The following is a 24,324-nucleotide window of genomic DNA, read 5'->3' on the forward strand; positions in this document are numbered from 1 at the left end:
AGGGAGGAGATATCCTAGTGACACTGCTTGGACCTCTGGGCTCACTATGTACAAGCAAACACATCCCTCTGGACTGAGGGACTCTGGCCTTGGTCAGTTTGATCTGTGCCTAGTGGTTTGGATGGTTCCCTCTCTCTTGCCTGCAGGCTGGCTCTGTTGGCCCCAGGAAATGCTTTGGTGAAGTCCAGAACCATCCTCACTTTCCCATAACACTGGTGGCATCTTGAAATAAAGAGTTTTATGCCAGTGTCCTCTGCCAAGCCTTTAAGATGGGAAGGTAAGTTAGCCAATAACTGTTATCTTCACGCATTTGCTATCTGTGAGTATTTATTCATTTAACAAATTTTTTTTTTTGAGTGCTTGCTGTATATGCCAAGTACCTAAGCAGGGGGGATACAACAGCAAACAACACTACGGACAGTCCCTGCCTTCAGGAAGCTGACAGTCTTGTCAGGGAGGCACATGTTAAACAAATAATAATTGCATGGACAATTATTTAATTCCAAGTATGATAAGCACTGACAAGGAAAAGTTCAGGCTGTTATGGTGTGCAGTGGCTATCTAAACTCTGTATAGCTAAGCAGTTTATTCATTTAACAGATTTTTTTTTTCTTTTGGTGGTATTTGAGTTTGAACTCAGGGCCTCACACTAGCTAGGCAGGCACTCTACCACTGAAACCAATGCTGCCAGCCTCCCCACCTCCATCCCCAGCTTTTTTTTAGGAGACAGAGTCTTACTATATAGCTCAGGCTGGCCTCCTGGGTGCTGAAATAGTGCCCTGTCTCTTGACAGGATTTTTGTTTTTGTTTTTGGTGGAACTGGGATTTGAATTCAGGGCCTCACCCTTGCTAGGCAGACACTCTACCACTTGAGCCACTCTGCCAGCCCTGACAGGTATTTTTCAATTGACCACACTCAGCCCCTGCCCCAAGGAACTCCCAGCATACAACAAATATAACATCTGACCAGTTTGATTTTCTATTCTAGAGTTGGCCAACACTCCATTCCATATAACAGAGGAAAGGTTCCAATGAGCAGAGCAGGGGAGGTTGGTTTTATAGACAGAAAAGGGCTAAAAAATAAAAAATAAAGACAAAAAAATGTGCTGGGCACCGGTGGCTCAGGCCTATAATCTTAGCTACTCAGGAGGCAAAGATCAGGAACACTGTGGTTCAAGGCCAACCTGGGCAAATAGTTCTTGAGACCCTACCTCAAAAAAAAAAAAAATCACAAAAAAGTGCTGGTGGAGTGGCTCAAGGTGTAGACCCTAAGTCCAAACCCCAGTATCTTCTCTTATAAGCTGGAGACAGGAAGAGATTGGTTAATAAGCAGGTTACCTAATGTTTCTTATTTGGGTAAGGATTAAAGCAGAGGGAACGTCATTATGCCAATCAAAACTGGCCTGTCAGGGAAACTTAGCTATTTGCCACATAGTCCTCATTTCTGGAAAGGTTAATAGATGGCTTAGTTTTAGTTTGGTGGGACAGAGCTTAAGCATGGGTGACTCTGTGTTCATTTTAGTATGATTTGTTGGGATCCAGGGCAAAAACCTAGTTCAAAAGAGTAGCCTCCTGTAATTTTTACTTAACAAAATCCAGATGTGGCGTTTTTGGGTCACAGAATGTACACAAACAACTCTTAAAAGTTGTAGTTATTTATATTCCCAGAAGCTGCGAGAGCTACACTTACCCCATCTTTCCCAAAATTTAATTTTGTCAGATTTTTAAAATTTTGGCAATTGAGTGTGAAGTGGTATAAATATACTAAAATTTAAGGTATTTATTTATTTATTTGTGATATGGGGGTTTGAACTCCTTGAGCCACTCCACCAGCCCTTTTGTGTGATTAGTTTTTTCCATATAGGGTCTCTCGAGTTATTTGCCTGGGCTGGTTTTGAACTGCGATCCTCCTGATCTCTGTCTCCTGAATAGCTAGGATTACAGGCATGAGCCACTGGTGCCTGGCTCTCAAGTATTTAAATAGTAGAGAGAAGAGTGTAATGAACTAAGTACCTATCATCCAATTCAGTAATTAATCAACTCCTTACCAATTTCATTCCTTTTATATCCTTCTCATGATCTTTAATCAAATCCCAGACATCATACCATTTCACTTGTAAACATTTCAGTACGTATTTCTTTTTCTTCTTTTGGTAGTACTGGGGTTTAAACTCAGGGCCTCACACTTACTATGCAGGCTCTCTACAACTTGAGCCACACGGCCAGCATTGTTTTGGGTTGGGTAATTTTGAGATAGGGTCTCTTGAACTATCTCAACGTCAGTCAAAGGCTGACTTTGAATTGTGACCCTCCTGATCTCTACCTCCAAAGTAGCTAGGATTATAGGCGTGAACTTCTGGTGCACAGCTCAGTATGTATTTCTAAAAGATCAGGAACCCCCACTCCCTTTTTTGTGGTGCTGGGGATCAAACTTAGGGCCTATACTTTCTAAACACACACGTTTACCACTGAGCTACACTCTCAACCCCAGAACCATTTTAAGCATAACCACAATACATCATCAATCATTTCCAAATGTCAGGAATAAATCTTTAACATTATCAAAGTTATTCAAGTTAGTGTTCACAATTCTCCAATTACCCCATAACCTTTTTACTTGTTTGAATGAGAATATGCTGGATATGTGTGTTAATATTTTTTAAATTTCCTTTAATCCATAGATACCCCTTCTATCCTCCTCCCCATATCTTAAAATTTATTGGTTAAAGAAATCAGGTTGATTTTACTGCTGGAGTCCCCTCATTTGGATTTTGCATGTTGCATCCCCCGGAATCATTTCATGAGTTCCTCAGCCCTGGTATTTCGTGTAAGGTGGTAGCAAGATCAAGAAGAGGGACTGGTAGCTGATGAAGTGGTTCAAGTGATAGAATGCCTGCCTAGCAAGGCCCTGAGTTCAAGTCCCAATACCATAAAAAAAAAAAAAAAAAAACAAGGGTTGGCCAGTTATGCTCCATGGCTTTTTTTGTTGTTGTTGGAAACACGATTTTAGTGGAATGCAGTCATGCCCCATTTGTGTAGCTGCTGTCTAGAGCTGCTTTTTTGTGTTAAGACAGCAGAGCTGAATTGTTGCCATAGAGAGGGCAAAATCTAAGATATTTACCACTGGTCTGTTGGAGAGGAATCTCATCATCCTCTGCCCTAAAGGCTTGATTAGATCCATGCTGGAATTTTGGAGCATGACTTCTTCCTGGGAGGTGGTGTTTAACTGTATTTTTTGTAATATCATCAGTTAGGTCAATTAATTCATAAGTAGTTGCAAAATGGTGATATTGTAAGTCAGTCCCTCTTCCACTTTATCTGCCGAATGCTTGTGTAGAAAGCAGCTTCCATTTATCTGCTGCAACCAGCAGAGCTAAGCAAAACCCAGCTCTTACAGGAAAGATGGAATATGTGCTTACCTGTTCCCCTTTCACTTACAAGTCTCCAAAATAATGAACTGATTTCCTAACATCTTCCAAAGATTATTACTGAGAGTTGTTCATTAAAAAAAAATCATGAAATCATGGATTAAAGTCTATTTGATATTTTTCAACCCATTGCATTATTTTCTTTCCTGATGCTCAAATCATGGTGACTTTGGCAAATGAGAGTCTCTTCCACAGTCCAGACACTAAGGGTGTTCACTGCTTTTGGAAGTCCTGACTGGTGTTTCTAGAGCTAAAAACTGTCGACAGAATGAGGAACTATGGTTAGCTTGTCTGTTCATTTTTAGGTCAGCTACATCAAAAATCCGTACTGAAACTTCTGATTCAAGTGACTGGGGTATAGCTCAGTGGTAAAGCACTTGCTTGCATATGTTGAGGACCTGGGTTCGATCCCTGGTGCCACAAAACAACAACAAAACACAACAATATTATGATCAAAATAGGCAGCCCTCTAGAAAATCAAAGGAAACTGGTGAAAACAAAAGTGGAAAGGAACTCACTCAGCAGGAAGGGTCTGCCCTTGTGACTGTGTGGCAGTTTGCTTTACTGCTGAAATTTTAATACTATTTTCTTTCGGTTAGGATTTTATTCTTCAGTGTGACAAACTCTTAAACTCCTGGTCCTTACCCTCTGGGAGTGTACACATGTCTACTGAGAGGAAGAAGCATGAGGTTTTAGTGGTGTAGGCTGGTGGAATGACTGTTGGGCTGGTAATCAAACTGGGCTTCAGTTTCCCTCCCTAATACATGAGGATAAAGAAAAGAGAAGGAATTTGCCGGAGGGAATCCTGCACAAATCAAGTCACCTCTCTGAACCATTTCCTTATGTATTTAAAAAGGGAATATATTGCCTAGCAAGCATGAGGACCTGAGTTCAAAACACAGTGCTGCCACACATACACACACACGCCAAAAAAAAGGGAGTATAGTATTTGGACTATACTCTGGCCACAGCAGCTTTCATTCTGTTCTCTAAACATGTCTGCCCCAGGGCCTTTGCATTCACAGTTCACTGTAGCTGGAACACTCTTATCCAGCTTTTCCATCATTCAAGCCTCAACTTCAACACTACTTCTGTAAAGACTATCTCCCTGACCACATAATCAAAAATACTCATCCTATTATTTTATCATATCAGCCTATTTCACTTCTTCATGGTATTATTACTTGTTTAATCCATTGACTGGTTTATATCTATCCTTTCTCTCTAGAATGTCTAGAATGTCAACTCAGTAAGAGTAGGGTTCTTTGAGTTTTTTTTTTTTTTTGTGGTACTGGGGTTTGAACTCAGGGCCTATACCTTGAGCCACTCCACCAGCCCTTTTTCTTTTGTGTGATGGGCTTTTTGAGATAGGGTCTCATAAACTATTTTCCCAGGGCTGGCTTTGAACCACGATCCTCCTAATCTCTGCCTCTTGAGTAGCTAGCATTACAGGCATGAGCCACTGGTGCCCAGCTTAAGAGTAGGGTTCTTTATTTATTAATATTTTTGGTAGTATTGGTGTTTGAACTCAGGGCCTTGTGCTTGCTAGGCAGGTGCTCTATCACTTGAACCACTTCACTGGCCCTAAGAGTAGGGGCCTTGACTTTCCTGTTCATCTAAGAACGGGCCTGGGCCACAGTAGTTGTTGAACAATGGATGAATGCCTGCTAAACAACTGGTTGAGCTGGACAACCACCAAATCCTCTCCAGCTCTAAATCCAAGCATATATGCTCACTACAGTGAGTGTAGACTTGACTATGCCATTTTATAGATGTGGAAACTGAGGCTGTAAGTGACTTGCCAAGGCCTCACAGACAGGGAGGTGGTATGCCCCAGTAGCACATTATGGAATTCAAGGTGGGAGGAAGGGGGGTTTCAGGTTTGGGCAGTTGTCAACCTTCCTTCTAAGGACAAGCCACGTCACCCTGCAATAACTCTGTTTTCCCATCTGAAAGAGAAGACCCAGGAAGAGCTCTGGGAGAGGGTTCCGTGGGCTCCTGGAAGCTGCACAACCCAGTTTTGCCCCAGGTTGTTCCCTGCGGTGGCAGCAGTGGCAATGAGGGGGTTGCAGACAGGGCAGAGTCAGCAGGTTGTTTTCTCACCTGAATGTCGGTGCTCTCACCTGCTCAGGTAAAGAGGTAGGGGGAGCTTTGCTCAGCCAATGAGCTGCAGTGGCTTCTTAAAGGCACCAGCAGCTACAAGAAAACCAGCCTGGCAACTGAAGCTCCAATCAGGCCAAGAGGCAGCTGTGTAACCAAGTCCCCATAGCCACACTGTGACCCCAGGGCTGGTTGCCTGGCGTCCTGGAACACGGCTTTCTTCAGGGAGGCTTTCTTCGCTTTGCCGAGAGTCAGCTTTTCTGGAGCCTCCTGTGCCCAGCTGCCCTGGCAGACTCCCAGGGAGGAAAGACAGCGTGGCCTTGGCAGCTATCTCCAGGAAGGAGCCCACAGGTGACAGGCAGAAGCCATTTGCCTGTCCCGACCCCCTTCAGCAACCCTGGTGAGTCCTGATATTTTCGGGCTTCTTGAACCTCAGGACATCAGGGTGTGGTGGGAAGGTGTCTCTCCCAAAGGGCAGAACCCTTGTGTGCTTGTTCCAGCCCTGCTGTGTGACCTTGAGCAAGCCACTGCAGCTCTCTGAGCCTATTGCTCCCATGTGGGAAAGTAAAGAGTTCAAATTCCACCATCTGCATTCCCTTTTATAGTTTTCCCACATCACACCTTGTCTTGAAAGAGTTTGCCTGCCCAGCTGTACCTGTTACATAATAAGTTGTTAATTGATTTTCCTTTAGACATTAATTGTGGCCAATCAGTGTTTTCTGGTTAGCAGGAACAAACCACCTAGCTGATGCAAGTTTAGCTTTAGTTTGTGAGATCTTATCTACAGTCAATGTTTGATTTTCATTTGACCTTTTGCAATATGAGAAACAGGGCACTTGTGAGTAGTTTTCAGAGAATGAGAACCCTGGGTGAGGAAGGCTAGATGAAACTTTTGTGGGGTTTATGAGGACTCCGGCAGAAACACTGCCTTTACACCCCAATCCCGGCTTTGATGTAAAAAAAAATGCAGTCTCAAACATGGGGTTCATTTTTCAAAGTGGGGTCCTTGGGCTTGAAAACTTCCTACATGGGGCTATAATGCTCCCAGGAATCACCCCACCTCTGGCTGAGGCTCAGGAGCCCTGGATGGGGGAGCTGAGATCTCCCTCAGGCCTCTGTTAGGATGTGGCTGGGAGGTGATGGGAACAGGTAGCTGTGAAAGCAGACCTGTGGGCCAGGAATACACAGTGGACACTGCAGGGCTGCAGTCCTGGTTCCACATTGACTAGCTCTGTGACCTCAGCCAAGTTCCTAACCTCTCTGAACTTCAGTTTTCCCAACTGCAAAATGGAAATTGTAATTTGGCAATGCTTGTCTAACAGGACTATTCTTAAGGCCAAATAAAATAGTATGTTTCACGAAAGCTTAGGTTGCACAGATTTTAAGATAAATTCAAAGATACAATGCATTGTAGAATTGATGAAATCAGGTAGTGAATGCCTTGTAAAATATGATCTTTGTGATAATTTTTAATAATTAGGTGATTAAAAAATCACTCTGATTATGATGGAACTGTAGCTGCTCATTGTTTAAATCTTACTTTTTAAAAAAAATACCACTTACTGGCCAGGTGTGGTGATGAACATCTGTAATCCCAGAATTTGTGTGGATGAGGCAGGAGGATCATGAATTTGAGGCCAAACTGAGCTACATAGCAAAAACCCTGTCTCAAAACAAAACAAAAGCACTTATTGGGACTTTTTGAAATGTAGAATCATGTGAACAAAAAAGAAAGTGAAAATAGCTCACCAAGTCATGGAGTTTTCTCATGGCACTTGGACTGAAAGCTGTGGCCCAGCACAGGGCCCTGGTGAGGGACACCATGCAATACAGTTCAATGGGTACTTCAGAGTCAGATGATTTGGGTTGAACTATACACTGTAAGATCTACTGGTGAACTTGAGTAAGTCAAAGTCTTCTGTTCAGTCATTGGAGCTAAGCTGCCCATTCTCTCCTCCCCTGACACTCCCCACTGAGAAAACCATTCTCAGCAAATGCTGACTCCAAAGATGGAGGCAGCACCTTCCTCCAGTTTAGGCAGAGGGACAGTGAGGTGGAGTGAAATAGGGGACTTTGGGGGATATTAGAGCAAACGATGTGTGTGTGTGCACAGGAGCCAATGAAACCAAAGTTGAAATTTTTTTCTGAGCCCTGAAGGGTCACATTAGCTAGTCTCCTGTGCTTAGACAAGCCTCTCTTCTAAGCAGCACTGGAAAGTTGCAGCGAGCCCCAGGGAAAGCTCCTAAACACCTTTGCTAGGTAACCAGCCATGGCATCTGAATCCTCCCAAGGGTGCATGGATTGTGTGTATAAGCATGTTTGAATGCACTGAGTATCAGAATTAGAGTTCCAGGCACACTGAACAACCAGAACTTGGAAGAAAAAAAAAATGGTTTTACCTGGATCATTGGGGTGCAGTGGAGGCTGGGGGTTCTTCCTATTGCCTTGAAGCTTAGAGGCACTTTAGTAGAGAAGCTGGGTTATTAAGCATCTGCTCCATCTAGCCGTTGTGCTGAGTATATTAAGGTATTATAGCATTTAACCCTCACCGTAGCCAGTTTATTATTCCCATTTTACAAGAACACTGAGGCTCAGAGAGGCAGGAGGTGTACTATGGTTGTAGAGCTCATGCTTAGCACATCCAAGGCCCCTGGTTCAATCCTAATGCACGTGTGTGTGCACACACATGGGGGGCATAGCTTTTTCATTGTTTTGAGACAGTGTCTCACTAGATAGCTTTGGAACTCACAGTCCTCCTGCCTCAGTCTCCCTAATACTGGAATTACAGGCATGTGCCTCCATACCTGGCTGAGGTTACAAACTTTAAATAAGATTACTCAGATGACAAGTGGTAGAGTGGCAACTCAGATCCTTGTATGTTTATATTGAGAGTCTGGGCTCTTATCCATTCCACCAGAACCTTCTAATTAAGCTAGATACTGCAGTCTTCAGATAGGTTTTACCTGGTCTATGCAGTGTTTTTTGTTGTTTTGCTTCGTTTTAACATTTGACAAATTTAGATGACAACATTAGAAAATGGAACTATGTAATATAAATTCTAATTCTGACTTGTCTTAAATAAAAAAATCAGAAGGAAGCTTTGGCCCTGAAAGGTACACGTTCTCATCCCAATGACCAACTGAATTGATTGTTAGCTTCTGCCATTAAACAGCGCACGTGAGCTCTAGTTTGCCACGTCCCTGTGACTCCCTGCTGCTGCCCAGCCTTCTTTCTCATGTGTGATACCAGTCTGCCCCACAGGCCTGTGGTTATTCAACCTCTGCCTGGCACTGCACTCCTCACTTGTACATTTGGGTCCTGGGCCTACTGATGACTTGAACTGACTGTGACATTAAGTAAGAAATGGCACATTCTTACAGCTGGCCTCCAGCTATAACCTGGGCTGGTTACACTCTCAATTCCCTAGGTGCTATCTGTGTGGCTTAGGGAGAAATGAAAATCTCCAGCACATCCACACCGTGACCACCTGGCTGTGTATGCTCTGAGTTTGTGTAAATCACACCAGGAGTGGCCAGTGGGGTTCACTCTCTGTTGTCATCACTGCACTGCCTGCCAGATGGTCCCTTTGGCATGGAACACTTGGAGACAGGAAGGGTTTGGTGGCACCAATCCTGGTAGAATGCCACTTTGATCAAAGAGGCTGATTTCCACTGCTTCTATTCACCTGTTGCAGGAGACCTGCATGAGTAACAAGGAGCTCTACTGAGATTTCAGCATCTGAGTGTCCCATGCTGAGCATCTGTTTTCGTGTGCACACACCTACAGTTCAGAGATAGTCTTCTGTGTAGGTGTCCACATCTACCTACTATCTTACGTGGGTTTCTGAGACCCAATCTTTAGAGCCCTGGAATACTAGAGATGGAAATGTGGGTAGGGCCTTAGATGTTGCCCATCTAGTACAGTAATAGCAAACAGGTTTCACTTCATTTGCCATTTTCTTTTCTTTTCTTTTTGGTGGCTCTGGGGTTTGAACTCAGGGCCTTCACACTTGCTAGCCACTCCACCAGCCCTTATGTGCCATTTTCAGTCAATCAATTGTTTTGAAAAGACTTCTGAAGGTTCATATGGGTGTGGAATGATTGGACTCTGAGATCTATCAGTGATGTCTACTGCAAACATGGCGGGGGAGTAGCGGTATGTATGCTAGAAATGTGCTATCCTCATTATACAGATATGAAAACTGGTCTAGAAAGTGCCCAAAGTCATGCAGCAAGCCAAGGCACAACAGATCCAGAAGCAGGGCCTTGCTTTACCTTGAAGCATCTTTGCTTCTACTATAGTTCCTCAGAGAAGAAAATTAAGATTGGGAAGAGAAAAGACCAAAGCAAGCCTGGTCTTGGGAAGCCTGGTTAAGGTGTAGGCCAAGAAATTCAGTTCTGTGCCACTAGCCTGAGCCCTGCCAGCCTGGACTATTGGCTTCTGCTCTACTTCTCAGAGTCCCTTTGCTCCTGCCCCAGTTTCTTGTCTCATTTTCAGCGGGCCGAGAGTGCACATTGGAGTACTATGGGGCCTCTGGGGATCCTAGCCCTAAATACCCTCTTTTGGCAGCCTTTAGCAAGCTTCCCAGCTCCCTGTCTTTGGGAAGAGAAGTCCTAGGACAGAGGTTCTTAACGTTATTGGTGCCATGGAACCCTTAGGCAACCTAGGGAGCCCGTCACAGATAAAATACATAAAATACATAGGACAACAAAGGAGACCAATCATATTTAAATATAGCTATCATGTTTTTTAATGTTTATGATATAGTAATCTGTGTTTCTTTATTAATACATTAAAAATGAGGTCTGGTGACATATAACTATTGTAATTTTAAAGTAATTCTGAGCATAAATGATATTTTGAAAGATATGCAATGACTGCTGTCTGATCTGAAAATATCTGTGATTTCTCAGGGTGACAGTCACAGGAACTGCCAATGCTACTGTGTTCATTGCTTGTAATCCTAATGGAACAAAATGTTTGACTTGAGTTAGAGGTTAGTGAAAATAAAGATGGAATGTTTCCCATGCAAGTTCCAAGACATTCTGAATTCTATCTGTGGGCTCAGGCTGAGAACCAATGCTCTAGAATGTTCCAACAGGAGTCTGCCTATCCAGTGCTCTGCAAACTGTAGGCCATGGTGCCCTGGGGATTCTGAGAGTGTCATGGAGGCTGTCAAATGTCAGGGAGAGCCTACCATTTGCCATGCTTTTTCGAACCAGGTCACCAGTAGCAGAATGTAGCCAAGCAGTGGGGGATACACAGAATCTGATTCTTAGAATATCTGTAGGGAAAGGGAGCTTGTAGACTGATCTTCAAGTTTAAGTTCTGTCTGCTTCAGACAGGAAAGCAAAACCCAGAGCACAGTGAGTTTGCGGCCAGGTTTGGATTGGAGCCAACATCTGATTTTCTTTCTTTTTTTTCAACATGTGATTATCTTCTCAATCTTTATATTTTGGGCTCAGGGCTCTGGACTCCCAGCAGGACACTGAGTAACTAATCTAGGACTGATTTGTTAACAATGGGTTAGTGTGTTATTGGGTAGTACCCATTCTGACTCTTACCAGGGGTTGCCAATACCTTAAATGAAGGTCCTCAGCTGCGGGTTAGTGACAGGTTACAAGTGCCCTGAGCCATGGGTGGCCAGAGCCCCCAGGCTTGCTGAAACAGTCACCTGCAGACTTCAGACAGTCTCATAAGTTTAGCGATTAGGGATTCCAAATGTTATATACTGTGAAGGGGAAAGTTGGGAAGCTCTGCCAAAGCGTGAGTAAGTTTAGGGGTGCTGAAATTTGGGAGGTGATACAGGCAAGGCAGGGAAAGAGAGAATCTGGAGATCCAGGTTCTGATTCTGACTACAATACTTCTCACATATATTCTGGGTGGAAAAACAGGAGAAAAAAGAGGGAGTATATATTGTGCCTCATTTAATCTTTCAAACTGTTCTTTTAGTAAGCATCATCAACTCCATGAAATGGATGAAAAAACTGAATCAGAGAAATTAAGAGACTTAGTCAAGGTTTCACAACTAGGAAACAGTGGACTTAGGATGGGAGCCCAAGCTCACTGGCTTTTTCTGTGTTCTTAACTACTATACTATGTGACTAGTTTGGGTATCAGCAGGTAATAAAGATTTGGGCCTGTTTAGGCCTACTCCTCTGGCATCAGGGCTACTGATTCTCCCTCCCTCAGCTGCTGACTGCCAGGCATTAGGGGTGACTTCAGCAGGAAGGATGCAGGCAGGAGGGTCCAAAAGACCCCTAAGCAGTGAAGGTTACCCACCATGCCTGCTTTCATGGTGTGAGACTCTCAGCAGGACTGGGGGTGGATGTTTTGAGTTCTGCCTGAAAGGAACCATGATCTCTTTCAGGAAGGGCAGGTGGTGAGATATCACTGGTTAGTGTGATTAGTTTCTCTGAAACTCATAGAAAGAAAGTAGAAATAAGGTCCCTTGTTCACCATGCTAATCCTCTCTTAAAGAATAACTCCTGTGTGCAGATCCAGTTACTCTACCAAGAACTTTATACACATTACCCCTCAGAAGCTGCATAATGGCTCTGTCTTGGGTAACTCCTGTTATCTCCATATTACCAAATGAGGAATCTAAAGCTTGGAGAACTCATGAAACGAACGTGTCCAAGGCCATGCAGTTGGCCTTGGCAGAGCAGGCACTTAAATTCAGGTCTTCATGATTCCAAAGCCCATGTTCCTAACCCTTATACTATAGTGCAATCTGGCAGGGCAGGGAGCAGCACAGTTCTGGTTCTGGATTCGAGACCCAGCCAGACCACTGACTTCTAAGTGGATCTATCAGGGGACTTTTGGGTAAGACTTCTCTGGGTCCAATGTCTGGAATTACAGAAAGGACTTCATTCTCTGCCTACACCTTCAGATTAAAAAATGAAAGAAACCAGCGCCGGGTGCTGGTGGCTCACACCTGTAATTCTAGCTACTCAAAAGGCTGAGATCAGGAGAACTGCAGTTAGAGGTCAGTCTAGGCAAATAGTTCTTAAGACTCCATCTCCAAAATAACTATAGCAAAATGGGCTGGAGATGTGGCTCAAGTGGTAGAGTGACTGCTTTTTAAATGCAAAGCCCTGAGTTCAAATCCCAGTCCCACCAAAATAAATAAATAAAAAATGAAAAAACTTACAAATTATTATTCACTGAGGGCATAAAGTGAGGGGAGGCTAGGCACTACAGAGAAGAAGGCAAGAGCAGGTCCACTGAAAATAAAAAATAAATGTTTGGTGAGCAAGCATTTTCCATTTCCAGTAATTATGGATTAGCTTGTCAAAGACCAACCTTCTCACTGGGAATTATTAAAAGACTTGACCCAAATAAATTCCTGTGTGTGTGAGTGTGTGTGGCCGAGATTCCAAAGAAAAGAGAAATGCAGAGAGATAAGCTCCATATTCAGCTGCCATTTTCCTTCTCAGCGCACAAGCTACAGGGGTAAATTACAAATAGACCAGCCCTGGCAAGATTGAAGCCCAGCCAGGTGCTGGTGGCTCACACCTACCTACATGGGAGGCAGAGATCAGGAAGACTGTGGTTTAAGGCCAGTCTGGGGAAATAGTTTGTGAAAGCCCATCTCCAAAATAATCAGAGCAAAATGGACAGAGGCATGGCTCAAGCTGTAGAGCATCTGCTTTGCAAGAGTTCAAACCCCAGACCCCCAAGAGAAAAAAAAACAAAAGTCCAGCATCCACCAATTTAATCACTTAGAGAACTTAGGTTTAAATGCCTACAAGAAAAAAAAATTTAAAAATCTCTGAATTAAAGTAACACTGGTCAAGGCCTCAAATTTTCCTGTAAGTTTTTCATATACCATATCTGGCACTTAATCAAAATTAAACTGACAGTTCAGTAGACAAGACTAAATGGCCAAAAACCAAGAGAAAAAATAGACAATAGTACTTTGTGAACACCTGCTTTGCAAGTGAAGTCCTGAGTTCAAACCCCAGTCCCACCAAAAAAAAAAAATAGACCATGGCAATAGTCTCACAGAGATCCAGGATACTGGCACAATGGGATATATAGACTTTAAAACATATGGGGTTAGTATAGTCAAGAAATTATATGATAAGATGGAGAATTTCAGTAGAGAACCAGAATATATTAAAAAGAAGAAAATGAGGACTGGTGGAGTGGCTCAAGTGGTAGAGCATCTGCCTAGCAAGCACGAGGCCCTGAGTTCATACCCCAGTACCACCCAAAAAAAAAAAAAAGAAGAAGAAGAAGAAGCAAATGGACATTCTAAGCCTGAAATACAATAACTGAAATCCCTGTAATCCTAGCTATTCGGGAAGCAGCAATCAGGAGGATCTCTGGCAAATAGTTCATGAGATCCTATCTCAAAAAAAAAACCATCACAAAAATAGGGTTGGTGGGGTGACTCAAGGTGTAGGACCTGAATTTAAACCCCAGTACTGCCAAAAAAAAGAATAAAATAGATAGATCTGGTAGTATATTAACAGAGCTAAAGATAAAATTGATGAACCATTCACCAAATACTGCTGCTGTGGTTTCTTAGGAACCGTCTGTGCTGTGCTATAATGCAATGTCATCTTGCTGCTTCACAAAAAGCTTATAAGGAATTAGAATTTGTGTGTGTGTTATTAGTACCTCTGTATAACACAATGTAAAATTAAAGATGAGGAATGTGTTTTTGTTTTAAAATTGGTCACTACTATAAAGCTTCTGTGGTTTGTATGTTTAAACTTTCACTTTAACATGCACACAATAAACTGAGAACAAACAAACAAAAAAGAAAAAATTGATGGACTGAAAGACAAGTCAATAGAAAGTATCCAGACTATAGCTCAAACACAGAAAACAGCCATATGGAACATGATAAAATGTCTAAAAATTTATAGTTGAATTACCATAGGAAGAAAGAATGGGGAGAAGAAGGGAGAGAAACCAAGCAAAGAAAAAAGAAATGAAGTGAAGCTAGAGGCAATATTTTGGTTTTTGGTTTTTTTATGGGCCAGGTTGGCTCCAAACCTACTATGTAGCCCAGGCTGGCCTTGAACTCACAATCTTCCTGCCTCAACCTCCTGAGTCCTGGGATTATACACATGTGCCACCATGGCTGGCTAAAGTAATGTTTTTACATCTGAGTTTGGCCTCAATCAGTCTTCCATTTTCAGCATTCACCCTTTTGGAACTCAGTTGCCAGGTAACTAAGTTGAACCTATCCTGCTAGAGACATACAGAGAGGCACAGTCAACAGATATGTGAGGGAGGTGTGAATCTGTCTGGGTGCAAGGAAAGAGAAACCACATAGGACTTTGAGCAGGGAAAGTTTAACATAAAGAACTTTTTTATTTTTTTTCAGTACTGGGGTTTAAACTTTGGGCCTACACCTTGAGCTACTCCACTACCCCTTTTTTGTGATGGTTTTTTCCTGAGATAGGGTCTCACAAACTATTTGCCCAGGGATGGCCTCTAACCACGAACCTCCTGATCTCTGCTTTCTCAGTAGTTAGGATTACAGGCCACCAGTGCCCGGCATAAAGAATTATTAATTATAGTGGGGTTGGAACAATGAGGGACTGACTAAAAAAGTCAAGAGAATCCTAAAGAACATCGGAATTGCAGATATAGAAACAGTCACCACCCATAGGGCTGACATAGAGCATTCAAGGAGGAAAGCCCCTAGGTCTCAGATCTGGATCTTTTTGGAGAACACATGGGCTATGGCTCAGTCAATGACAGCGAAGTTGCTGTGGTGTCCTTCCAGGCCAGCAGAACTTGGCAGAAAGCATACACTGAAAGTTGTTGGTAATGTGCCTTCTTAGGTGTCAGGGAAAGCTGTTCATAGGGACCTGTCTTACTAGAGACATTGCAACAGAACCACTTGAGAAGGATTCCTGGGGAAGCTGTTGGCTGCCAGCTCCTGTTGCCCCTGTGCACTCTGGGAGTTTGATGCTGGAAAAGGCATCCATGCTGCAGGAGTTGGGCATGGGGGAACTACCCATACTGACGGAGTCTGATGAGTCAGCTCCTTTCTTACTTCAGTGTCTCTCTGGCATCTCTACTAACAAAGCTGAGCATATGTTTTAGGAAAAGAAAACAAAAAATTGCAAGGGCCCAGATCCATTTTAATGGAGTAAGAAAAAAGGGTTGGCACAGACCAACTTGAACCACCCAGTCAGACTCAATCTGCATGACTACAACTGCATGAATAACCCTCCGCAAAACTAGCTGGAGAGCTGTCTAGCTGAGCCCAGCCCAAACTGCCCAACCACAGGATTATGAGCAAATAAAATAGTTGGTTTTGAGTCCTAAATTGTAGGATGCTTCATTTGCACAAAATATTGTAATGGCTAGTGTTGCAAGCAGGCTAGTCTATTTTCCATTTTCTACTCTTGTGACTTTCTTTGTGTTGTTCCTTCTGTTCAAAATGGCATTCTTGGTTATCTCTACCAGACAGATTTTCCTGTAATTAATTTCCATTTTTACCTATAGCACACATGTACAGAAATACACAAATCATAAATGCACGGCATGACCATTTTCACCAAATGTTTATGCTTTTGTAACCTGCAGCTAGATGTCTACTGCTTTTCGATTACTGACTGTGCCCCAAGAAGAAGCACCATTCCCACTTCTTTTTTTTTATTTGTATTTTTTGGTGGGACTAGAATTTGAATTCAGGGTTTTATGCTTACAAAGTAGGTGCTCTACCACACCTCCATTTTGCTCTGGTAATTTTGATGATGGGGTCTCCGGAATTATTTGCTTGGACTGGTCTGGAACCACAATCCTCCTGATCTCAGTCTCCCAATTAGGTAGGATTATAGGCATGAGCCACCATGCCTGGCTATTCTAATTTCTTATACCAAGGATTAGTTTTGTCTGTTCTGGCTCTTTACCCCTGTGGATGTACAGTATGCTCTCTTTTGTGTCCAGCTTATTTCCACACTATATTTATGAGATTCATCCATGTTGCTATGTGGAGCTATAGTTTCTTTTCATTGCTATATATTTTTCAGTTTTGAATACATCACAGTTTATCCATTCTATTGAGGTATATTTGGGTTGTTTCCATTTGGAGGCCATTAAAACGGTTGCCTTTAGGTACACATATGTATGTATTTCTGTTCATTATTCCTAGAAGCAAAATTAATGGGTTATGGATAATATTCACAGCAAATTAAAGCTTTTTTAAAAACAATATAATCTGGGCACTAGTGGCTCCACACCTGTAATCCTAGTCACTTGGGAGGCAGAGATTAGGAAGATTGCAGTTCAAAGCCAGCCAGGGCAAATGGTTTTTGAGATCCTATCTCAAAAACAGCCAAAATAAAATCAGGACCAATGGAGTGGCTTGAGTGGCAGAGCACCTGCCTAGTAAGCCTGAGTGCCTGAGTTCAAACCCTAGTATCACCAAAAAAATAAATTAATTAATTAAAAAAAAAATATATATATATATAGACATATAAAAGGAGAAAAAAAATCCTTAAAACATATGCCTGTGTGTGGAATAAAATAATACCAGAAGAAACATACTGTTGACATGGTTGATGGGTAAAAAAAAATAGGAGTGACTTTTCCTCTTGACATTCTGTATCTCCCAATGATTGTGTAATAACCATGTATTATTTTCATAATCAAAAGACACATTTAATCCTATTGATCTCCAAAGTCTTGCTCAAATGCCACTTCCCTCCAAGTAGCCATAGCATAACTAGATTGTCATAGCCAGCCAATGTCTGACCCTGTTTGTACACCCCATCCTAGAAGAAAACATGTCTCTGCAGGAGCACAGTGCCTTGCCTCAGAAGGTGCTCTTAAAATGTCAGATCTTCTCATATAACCACAGGTGTTTCATCAGCTGCCTACTTTTCTTAGAAGAACAGCCCAGCTCACCATTAAGAGAGGCAGGAATCCAATCCCAGATTACTGTCTCCATTTTGTCTTGAAAAAACTCCTGGTATTGAAAGAGTTTAAGCAACAGGCCAATCGTCACTCAGCAAATCACCAGTAGGGGCATTCTAAACAGCCCATTCAAGAGAGAGGAATCTGACAAAACCATATAATCCACCAAGTACAGTCTGAGCAGAGCAAAGGGAGAGGCATGAGGATTAAGGGAAAAACAAACATTTTGGGAACACAGCTTTGCATTACTGGCTGTGTAACTTTCAGCAAGCTAATTTACCTCTCTGAAAGTCAATCTTCTATCAGTCCCATTGGAGGGACAAAAGTGGACTGATTTCAACTTCGATTAATTAGCAGTGACTTCCTAGTGTGCTCCATTGAAAAGGACCCTGAGGACAAGTCCAGGCTTCATGGGAAAGATTGCTATGATTGATGGAAAATGTTTGCCATGAGCAGGGGATTTGAAACTGGTCTCATGTTTATTCAATATTTGTCTTTTCCTGGACAAATTGCTCTTCACAATCCTTTCCAGCCTTAGGTTTGGAGTTCCCAGGTTTAGATCTATTCATGTGTTGGTGGGCAAAATGTTCATCCCATAGGCAATTTTCTTAATTCCAAAGGGGAAGAAATTTTAATTATCTTTTAAAACCATAGACTCATCTCCAGCAATAGATGTGATATATATTTAAATAATCTGTAAGACTCTCAGAGCTCCTCAGAGGTAGAAGTGTCTGTATACAAAGTGTTAATTACATAATCATTCTTTTGAGATAAATTATGTTATTACAATTACTGTATTTGATAGGCTTCCCTGTCTGCACATTGCTCTCCTCTCAGGTTGAAGCTGATCCTGGGAAGTTGTAGTGGGCACTACAGGTGGTACACAGATAAAGAAGGCACATGTCCTGGGGACAGTTCTACAGTCTTAACCCTCTCAGGATTCTCAGGCTTGTGTCATTCATTGGCTCTGTCTAGACCCACTTAGAATGCTCCATGGTTTGAGATTTCTGGAAGTTGGCCTTTGTCTTATCTTTAAAACAAATGCTGTGTACTACGGCCATCAGGAGAGTGGCAGGGGTATTATTTGACCAGTTTAAATGACACATAAATTATGTATCTGTAGCTGTTAAAGGGAACCAGAATGACAGGTAAGGACAGACATCATGTGGGTCTAGCAACATTGCCATGCTGTCATTAACACAGGCTTTGGAGGGAGACTGCTATGAGTTTGAATATAGCTCTGACACACACCAGTTTACACAAGCTACTTTTCTCATCTGTAGAATGGGCTTTGTGTTAATTAGTTTCCTGTAGCTGTGATCAAAATACCTGAGAGAACAATTTAATGCAAAGATTTATTTTGCCTTATGTTTTCAGAGGTTTCAGTCCATAGTCCTTGCCTCCATTGATTTTGGGCACTATGAGGCAGAGCGTCATGGCAGGGCACGTGTGGCAGAAGCCACTCAGCTCCTGGTAGACAGGACACAAAGAGAGAAGAGACTGAGGACCAGGTTTAGCCTTCAAAGGCATGCCCCCAGTGACCTACTCACAACAGCTAGGCCCCACCTCCTAAAGCTTTTAGAACCTCCCAAAAGAGTGCCACCAGCTGAGGACCAAGCCATTCAACACATAGCCTGTGGGGGATATTTCATATTCAAATCATAATAGGCTTAGCAATAGTACTTACCTCAAAGGAATATCACATGAGCTAATTCATAAAAAGCACAACCCTCTTGCCCTACATGGGAAATAGTAACATTATTATCTTAAGCTTGACCTTTAGCAATGATTTTTTTTTTTTTTTTTGTGGTCCTGGGGTTTGAACTCGGGTTTCACAGTTGGGTAGGTGAAGCGCCCTACCACCTGAGCCACTCCACCAGGCCAATGATTTTGAATTATATACAAAAGAAAACTTCAAAAAGTGAATTCAATTTATGTCAATTTTGTGGCCATCAAAACAGGCTGTGATAGGGTGAGATTTTGTTGTTGCTTTAATAAGAAGCAAAATAAAGAGAACACAGATTAACAAAATTAACAAAATCAGTCCTCAGAAGTAGCCAAAGTTAATCTTTTGAGGCATGTCCTAAGGAAAATAAATTTATATGTGCTAGAATAAAAAAGGACATGTAACAAGAATAAAATCATACTGAGCCGGCTATCTTTTGTTGGCATGTATTAAATTGTACATAGTAAGGGGTTTTATCATGACATTTCCATACATGCATACAAAGTACTTGGATCATATTTACTCCTGTAGTAGTCTTTCTCTTTCTCCTCTTCCCTCTCTCTTTCCCTTCCCCTCTTTATTATCCCCCTTTTTCTTTCAAAATCTTGGTTTTGTTTTGGTTTTGAACAGGCTATTTTGTAAGCAGCTATTTTTCAGTGAATAAAAAGGGATATTGCTGGGCACTGGTGGCTACTCAGGAGGCGGAGACCAGGAGGATCGCAGTTTGAAGCCAGCCAGGGCACATAGTTTGAGAGACCCCATCTCAAAAATTCCCAACACAAAACAGGGCTGGTAGAGTAGCTCAAGTGGTAGAGCGCCTACCTAGCAAGTGTGAGGCCGAGTTCAAACCCCAGAACCAGAAAAAAAAAAGATCTACAAGTAAATGTATTTTTTGTTTCTTTTTAAAAATTGTTTAAATTATTATGGTAAAAGACACATTTTTAAGCATACATTAAGTAGTGTTAAGAATATTCACGATGGACTGGTGGAGTAGCTCAGGTGATACAATGCCTACCTAGGAAGAATATTCACATTGTTATAAAACTTATTTCTTTTTTTTATCTTGAAAAATTGAAACTCTATACCCATTAGAAAATAATGTCTTTTATTCCCTCTCCCTTTAGGCCCTGGTAATCACCATTCTACTTTCTGTGTATATGAAGTTTCTGGAGGTTTTGTTTGTGTGTTTTGTTTTGTTTTGTTGGTCAGGCAGGTGCTCTATCACTTGAGCCACAATCCCAGCCCTTTTTTGCTTTAGTTATTTTTCAGGTAGGGTCTTGAATTTTTGGTCAGAGTCAGCCTTGGATTACAATCCTCCTACCTATGGCCTCCTACATAGCTGGGATCATAGGCATATACCACCATGCCTCGCTCATCGGTCAAGATCCTCATCTCACTAATGTTTTGCCTAGGATGGCTTTGAACTGCTATCTTCCCAACCTCTACTTCCAGAGTAGTTGGTACTATAGGCGTGAGCCACCTGCCCAGTTTGTATGAATTTAACTACTTTGGATACGTTATGTAAGTAGAGTCATATAGTAACTATGTAACAAATAAACATGTATTACTTAGCCTAATGTCCTCATGTTGTAACATTTGTCATAATTTTTGATCTTTTTAATAGCTGAATAGTATTGTATTGTATTGTATGTATATACCACATTTTGTTTATTGTTTATGGAAGGACAGTAATTAGTTCTGTAATGCTAGAGCAAGCCAACCCTGGGTAATTGTTTTCTCCTTCTCAAACCCTCTTCCCCAAGTTACCCCCAAATCTCTCTTTTTTTCATCTCCCTCTTTATACATTGATGTACATTTGTGTTGTTTTTACTTCTTAGCTTCTTAGTTGTTTTTACTTCATAGAATAGTCCCACTATGAATAAGAATGTATAAGTATCTCTTCAATACTCTGTTTTCAATCCCTTTGGATATATACACAGTAGTGGGATTAACATATTATAGGTTAAATTCTACTGTTAATTGTTTAAGGAACCTCCATAGTATTTCCTCTGGCGGCTACACCATTTTGCATTCCCACCCACAGTACACAAGGGTTCCAATTTTTCCATGTTGTCACCAATTCTTGCTATTTTTTATAGTAGCCATCTTAATGGGTGTGAGATGAAAAAGTATATTTTTAATACACTTGTGGGAGAATGAATGTTCACAGGACTCAAAAGAACAAATCGTGATAACCTAAACATGAAACTTTCCTTTTTATATATAAACTAGCAAACTTTTCTGAAATTTATCAAATTTCATCTCTTTAAACAATTTTGATAGGTAGAGTAGATTCCTCTACCTATTCTTCTACCATTCCACTTGTGCAGATTTTTTTTTTCTTTTTTGTGGTTCTGGGGCTTGCACTCAGGGCCTATACCTTCCACCCACTCCACCAGTCCTTTTTGTGATGGATTTTTTTCGAGATAGGATCTCAAGAACTATTTGCCTGGACTGGCTTTGAACCTCGATCCTTCTGATCTCTGCCTCCTGAGTAGCTAGGATTACAGGTGTGAGCCACCGATGTCCAGCATTGTGCAGGTTTTGTTTATGGAAGGACAGTAATTAGTTCTGTAATGCTAGAGCAAGCCAACCCTGGGTAATTGTTTTCTCTTTTGCAAACCCTCTTCCCCAAGCTACCCCCAAATCTCTCTCTTTTTCATATCCTTTGTTTTGGTTTGGTTTTTTTTTGCAATGGGTGGGATTTAAATTAGGACCTCTTGCATGGCAGGCCAATGACCTACCATGAGCTATACTCCCAACCCCCATTTTATCATTTTTAAAATGGAGTTAAATCAGTGATGTACTGTACAGATTTTAAGTGACAAATGTTGAACTCTATGACTTACAAGATTTTGATCTACAATTAGCTTACTTAGAGAAATTGCACGGTTCCTTAAAACTGTTGGAAAGAGCATTGAGTTTGCAGTCAAGAGACCTGGTTAGCCAGCCAAGTCTCTGCTATTACCCAGCCATGTGATCTTGGGCAATTCCCTTCCACTCTCTAGGCTTTGGTTGCTGATCTGAACAAAGAGAAGGCTGACTCACAATGGCTCCTCCAGCTGTAGGTTCACATGGCACAGCTGATATCTGGCAAGGTCACAGAAGACCTCCTGAAGTTAAGCAATGCTACTGTGCCCTGCTGGCATTTGCAAAGTGCCTGCACCTCGTCTGGATCCTTCTGACCAAATTCCTGAAGAAGAGAAGCTGGAGAAATAATAACATAAATGAAGATAGCAAAAATAAGCCAAACCAAGACCTGGATCCTATAGGGATGTACCTAAATGCTTGTCATCAAAACCCTTTTTATGGTTCTGGTACATAAATGAAAGAAGATTCTAAAGGGACTGGCTTCAAATTCATAGCAAGTATCAAAAACACATGCTTTGCCAAAGAGTCTGAGTTTAGCTGTTTTTCTATTTGGAAGGTAATAAGCTTTGCTAAAAGAAGAAAGGGCTTCTCCAACAGACAAGATGGATCCTCCCATTGCCATGCATCGTTCACTTTTCAAAGCCTTCTTGTCTGTTCTCATTTGATCTACACCCTGGTTCTGTGACAGAAAGCACTACAGGGATTTTTCTTTCCCCCTTCTTTTCAGATGAGGTGAATGCTGGCACAGGCAGCAGTGAGCCCACCCCTCTGTGCCATGTGTTATTTGGGCTGCCTCCCCCTTTCATTTTGGCAAGCCAACCAACCCAGAGATCATTCTGAGTTCAAGACACTCCAAAAACAATGATGGCACTCAGTAGGTGGCAATTAACAGGAATAGATATTTCTTGCCTTCCCAGTATGTATTAACACTTGAAATTCTCCCATCAACCAAAGTGGATTTGCTCTGACAGAGGAGGAAGCAAAAACACAGAGAGGTTTCATGGTTTGCTCAAGCTCACACAGCAAATAGGTTGTACAGCTAGGATTCCACCCAGGCAGTCAGCTGGAAGTCCATGCCCTTCACTCTGTGCTACACTGCCTCGTGGTACACTATGCTGCTGATTAAAGAACTTCTAAACAAAGCCATTTATTGACAAGATTAGCAGCCTGATAAGAGGCTAGGCCTCTATTCTGAGACCTTCAGGTGAAATCAAGGTAGAAAAATGTTTAGAGATGGTTAGGTTTAGCAGAGGGCTGAACCAAGTGCCCTGGAAGGTCTCTTCTCACTCTGAGATAACACAATTTGATGGAATCTCCTGAAGATGCAGGACTGTGACAGATAAAGCCCTCTGTCGATGGGCTTTCAGACTAAATATGCCTTTTCTGCCTGCCTGCCTGCCCTCCCCTCCTAAGGCACAGGGAGGACAGGTGGCTGTGCCTGGATCATCTTGGAAGTCTGACAGCATAGTCCCCAGCCCAGGGACTGGGGAAGATGGATGGCGGGACACTAAATTACAGGGTGTTTGCTGCCTGATTAAATCAGTACATTGTATGCAGAGCAGAGATGTAACATGCTCGCCTTACTTCTGGGCCTGAGGTCTAGATATTAGTCACAGAGCCACTGACAGAGCTCCTAGGGTTCTCAGCGGCACCTTATTCATTCACTTCATTTCACTCATAGGATTACAGAGGCCCAGAGATGGGAAACAACTTGTCAGAGGCCACACAGCATTCATTCAATAAATACTTAGTGCTTACTGTGCCAAGCTTGGCTCTGGGGATGCTAAAGGTAAGCAAATGAGCCACAAGCTCCAGTCTCATGTTGCTTACATGTTAGAGGAAGCAAATTGCCAGAAGCAAAATCAGATTGTGATCTGGGCTGTGAAGAAGATGGAGTATTCCAGTCAAGTTGAGCAAAGGAGGGCAGCCTGAGGAGGGGCCATTTAAGCTGAGGCTTGAAGCATAAGAAGTTTATGGTAGTTTAATATTTTGAGTTCCTCTTTTTGATTGGGATTTGAACTCAGGGCTTCGCTCTTACAAGGCAGGCACTTTACTTCTTGGAGCCATGTCTCCAGCCCCAATTTTTTAAGCTCTTTATAGATTCTGGATATTAATCCCTTGTCAGATGAATAGCTGTCAAAGAAGTTCTTCATTCTGTAGGCTGTCTTTTTTTTGGCAGTACTCGGGTTTGAACTCAGGGCCTCAAGGCACTCTACCAGTTGAGCCACTCCAGCAGCCCTGTTTTTGTGTTGGATATTTTTGAGATAGGGTCTTGAAAACTATTTGCCTGGGGTTGACTTCAAACCAAGA

At 42.1% G+C, this 24,324-nt stretch overlaps 1 protein-coding gene across 1 annotated transcript in view; it reads left to right on the top strand.

The window, feature by feature from the left end:
* The first annotated feature begins 5,758 nt into the window (after positions 1-5,758).
* Positions 5,759-24,324, top strand: part of Larp1 (La ribonucleoprotein 1, translational regulator) — an 86,242-nt gene continuing 67,676 nt past the window's right edge. The window contains exon 1 of the mRNA XM_074057062.1: positions 5,759-5,928. The gene's annotated coding sequence lies outside the window, so the exon portion shown is untranslated. The remainder of the gene's footprint in view (positions 5,929-24,324) is intronic.

This window comes from Castor canadensis, chromosome 16 (genome assembly GCF_047511655.1).
Source record: "Castor canadensis chromosome 16, mCasCan1.hap1v2, whole genome shotgun sequence".
NCBI lineage: Eukaryota > Metazoa > Chordata > Mammalia > Rodentia > Castoridae > Castor > Castor canadensis.